Genomic DNA, 4,736 nt, shown 5'->3' on the forward strand with positions numbered 1-4,736 from the left:
TGTACACATATCTGTAAGTTCGGAGAGATAAGTCTTGATACAACAATAATCGTTATAACTTTAAACGGGCTAAACTCACTAGCCAAAAGACAGATATGTGCCAATCAGCAATTTCTCCCTGAAAAAATTCAGCAATGTATTTTCTACAAAGTGTGCTTAAAAAATGGTACAGAAATACTGAAAATAAAAGGATAGAAAAAGCTATATAATGCATGTGCAGTGACAAGTGCTAGACTCTCAAATATAACATCAGAGAAAATGATTTTAAAACAGAAAAATCAATAAAAATTGTAATTACATGCTGCCAGTGAAACAATGGATCAACTCATTACAATAGTGATAGTGTATGGCCATAATGAAGACTTGAAATAGGCAAAGAAACAAGAAGCGATAAAAGGAAGAAATAGATAATTCAATAAATAAAGCCATACATTTAAAATTGAAGTATAGTTGATTTATAATATTGTGTTAGCTTCTGGTGTACAACAGAGTGATGCAGTTATACATGTGTGTGTGTGTATATATTCTTTTCCATATTTTTTCCCATTATGGTTTGTTACAAGATAATGAATATAGTTCCCTGTGCTATACAGTAGGCCATTGTTGTTTATCTATTTTATCTGCTAATCCCAAACTCCTAATTTATCCCTCCTCTTCCCCTTTCCCCTTTGATAACCATAATTTTGTTTACTATACCTGTGAGTCTGTTTCTGTTTTATAAGTAAGTTCATTTGTATCATATTTTAGATTCCACATAAAAGTGATACATGTTATTTGTCTTTGTCCGACTTACTTCACTTAGTATGAATTCACAAATAATATGCCATTCTTGAAAACCAACAGATGAAATTTGCAGAAAATAAAAGTACAAGAGCTGTGAATAATATGATTAATAAACTTGATATAATATATGACTTTACACATCATATAAGACAATTTTTTACAAAAAAAATCACATCCTACCCTAGCTCCCAGGAGAATCATCAATACATGTCAAAGAATTAATTTCTTGAAGACTATGTTCTCTGACCAAATATTTGAACTCAGAAGTTAATAACCAAAATAATGCTAAAATCCCCAAACTACAGACCCTACTAGCGAATACATGAGAACTAGATAGAAGGAAAAGCTTTCGCCCACCGACATGCTCCAGTGGCCCCAGAGTTATCTGATGCAATCAGATCCTAGCTATGCCCAGGCTTTTTAGCAAAGCAGAGTTTAAGAAGAAGGGAAACTGGCTTTTCCGCCCACTCCTCCCTACCCCCGAGCGCCGCTCCAGCCGCACTGTGCTCGCTCAGAGCTCCAGCTAAGCTAGCGCCACCGTCATCTCCCTCTAGCTGCCATCATGATCATCTACCGGGACCTCATCAGCCATGATGAGATGTTCTCCAACATCTACAAGATCTGGGAGGTGGAGGGGGGGAAGACGGGCAGTAGGTCAGAGGGTAACATTGATGACTCACTCATTGGTGGAAAAGCCTCTGCTGAAGGCCCCGAGGGCGAAGGCACGGAAAGCACAGTAATCCCTGGTGTCCATATTGTCATGAACCGTCACTTGCAGGAAACCAGCTTCACGAAAGAAGCCTACAAGAAGTACATCAAAGACTACATGGAGCCAATCAAAGGGAACCTTGAAGAACAGAGACCAGAAAGAGTAAAACCTTTTACGACAAGGGCTGCAGAACAAATCAAGCACATTCTTGCTAATTTCAAAAATTATGAGAGCTATGAGTCAAAATCCATCTTTGGAGGATGGGACTGGTAAATCATATGCAAAGTATCAGTCCGAACTAATTGGTCTGGTGTGTAGGGTGAAAACTGTGTTCTGTGTGAAGGAAAGTAAGCCAACTGGTTGTGTCTGGGAACCTAGGCACTGAATCAACTTTGCACGTTGAGTCAGCACATGGGGAGATGGATGCCACAGTCACATCGTATTTTCAAGACTGGAGCATTCTGCAGAGGATCTGTGTCCGGGGTCTCATTAGCTGCAAAATCATTTGTGGAAATATGTTAGAGAGCAGAAATCAGTCAACAGGTCTTGGATTTTGAAGAGTCGAAATCTGTGAACTGATCTGGGCAGGAGAGTATCCTCTGTGAAAATCCCTCAGTGGACTCACTTGTGATGAGCTGGGAAGAGCAAAGCTTCAGGATGCAGCACTGACACAGTGTGGAAGCCCATGACTGGGTTAACAAATTGTAACAGATCCCAGTAACTTATCTCCTTAAAGAAGATGTGCTTAGTAACTGCCTTGAGGTTTTAGCAAAGACCCAGGCCCTCGGCTATAAACGCTGGGTGTGCCTGCTGTTAGATAGTCTTCTATCCCCAAAGCAGCCTTGGGCTGGAATGGTAAACAAGTTATAAAAAGCTGCAGACTCAGAGGTGAGAAGGCTGGTTAGCCAATGACGGGTAAGATCCCCTGAGGGGGGCAACCTAAGACAGGCACAGCCACCTGAGTCCAAGTTGTTAAGCAGCTGATTCTCATACATTCTGCCCTGGTAAGCTGGAAGGCTCAACACAAACATGATTCACCAAAAAGGGTCTTCTGACCTTGAGCCAAACATGAACAATAAACAAAGCCTTTGTACTCATTGTGATCCCACCCTGTCCTTCCCTGAATTCCTGCATTCCTCCTTTGACTGTACTCAATAAATATGGGAGAGTTGAGAGGCTCAAGGAGTTTGCTCCCAACTCCCTCTGGCTCTCTTGACTTTTTCCAGTCTTGAGTAATTCATTCCGTCTAAGTGGGACTTCTGCCAGCCAGAACCCACAACTGGTGACGAACCCACAACGCACTGTCTACGCAACAGTCACAGAATAACTGATTCACACAAATAAGAAGAACCCGTGATTTCGGAGGCACAGCCACTGTTCTAAGCATCACCAAAGACAATACAAACTGAATACCAACTTCTGTACAAAAAAATTTATCTGTCATTAATTTGTCCTACAATCTTGGTGTGCTTTCAAGCTTCATGGCAATCAATGAAATGACTCCTTGATTTAGTACTGTTGTCAGACCAAAGGTTTATTGTTCCAGTATCCCAAGAACACAGATTCTCCTTATATTCTGCATTTTTCAGACAAAAGGACTTTTCCACTTTCAATCAGGGGCTTAAGTATCGAAGAATAAAAGAAACTAAGGAGAGTCTCAGTAGGGTTATCTACATGGCATAGCACCATGGAAGATAGAGAGTGACACAGAAGAGGTAGAGATTTCAAACCAATGAATTATCCATTACTAATGTGAAAATGTCTGCGAGCAGAAGATTGCATTTGCTTTTAATGCATAACTTTTGAAACATTATAAAATAAGCAAAACTTTTCAATGAAACAGATCTAATTCAAAGAACACCACCCAGCACTGTAAATTGACTATACTTCAATTTCAAAAAAAGACCACCAGAAAAAAAAAAATCACATACTGAAGTTTGATGTTTTCATATCTAAAATATCAAATTTAAACACTGACAGAGAATTAATCATGCACTTAACTGCTATGTGGGCACAGCTTCTAATAAATTTTAACTTACATTTTTACCAATAGGGGAAAAATTAGCTAGCCAATGCTTAAAAATCAATTTACAAAAATGTCTTAAATTGTTGTAGTAATTATGGAAAGTTTTATATCTGAAGTCAGTGAAAAACAATGGAAGAAAACATCATATTTTAAATTAAAATTCTATATGAGTTACTTTTAAAATGTGACATTTAGAATGTCATTGATTAAATAATTGAGAGTGAATGTAAAAAAGACTGCAGCCACCGCAGAGATGAATAGGGTGCCTCCTACCCGCTATGTTGTAAAAAGAAGTTACATGCCCTTAGACTTTGTTCCTTCCTCTATTAAAAAACAAGGGATAAAAACACCTTATGATTGTTTCTAGGTGAAAATTCCTACATTAGTCATTGTTTACAAACTGTATAAGAAAAAAATATTTACAGACTCATATAATTGGACTGTATTTGTGGCACAGACTCATCTATTTATTAAATGCTTTATGAACACACAGAGCTTTCTTTTCATTCATAATTGATTAAATTTTTTATTTAGAGACAGATTATTTCTGAAGTTATTACTGGCACTTTGTAAAGCTCCAAAGGAGCATTTCTTTAAAAAAAAATCTATACTTCCTAGGAAGTCAATCTTTAAAAGGAAACATAAAGGATTCAGGGGTTATTATTTCTCACTGATTGTCTGAAGACTTTGAGTCATATATGGAAATGAATAGGGTCATAAAGCATATCGTTTCCTTACTTCTCACCACCCCTAACATGCCTTGCAGAGAAAATGCTGCTTCTGTAAACAGAATATGGAATTCATTTGTGAGTAGTGTTTTTGCTCTGGGTAGTACTAGAGATAGAAACATTTGGTTTGAAGCCAAAAGATACTATTTTAGGCTTGGTATAATTTTCCAGCTGTTGTTGGGGAAAGCATGTTACACTTCCCCACCCATTACACTGACATACTCATCTATACATTTCTATTTTGCTGCTTTTTCAAATCAGTGATGCAGCTGCCACGATATGCCTCCTCCTTCTAGCAGGTGGGAAACTATTCTCTGCATAAAATGACATCATTCTGTGTCTTGCAGAAAACATGGCCTCCGAGCCGAGGGAAGGGCAGAACCACTATGGAAATCAAAATTTAGAGGAATTTACCATTTTGTGCTTAGTGAAACTATGTCATGTATTTTAGAGAATTAACAACTGAAGGCAATATAATCAAGTTATTAAT

The 4,736-nt window shown here is 38.1% G+C and overlaps 1 pseudogene; it reads left to right on the top strand.

The window, feature by feature from the left end:
- The first annotated feature begins 1,345 nt into the window (after positions 1–1,345).
- Positions 1,346–1,765, top strand: LOC102533873 (translationally-controlled tumor protein pseudogene; annotated as a pseudogene).
- Positions 1,766–4,736: the final 2,971 nt, after the last annotated feature.

This window comes from Vicugna pacos, chromosome 8 (assembly GCF_048564905.1).
Source record: "Vicugna pacos chromosome 8, VicPac4, whole genome shotgun sequence".
Classification (NCBI taxonomy): Eukaryota; Metazoa; Chordata; class Mammalia; order Artiodactyla; family Camelidae; genus Vicugna; species Vicugna pacos.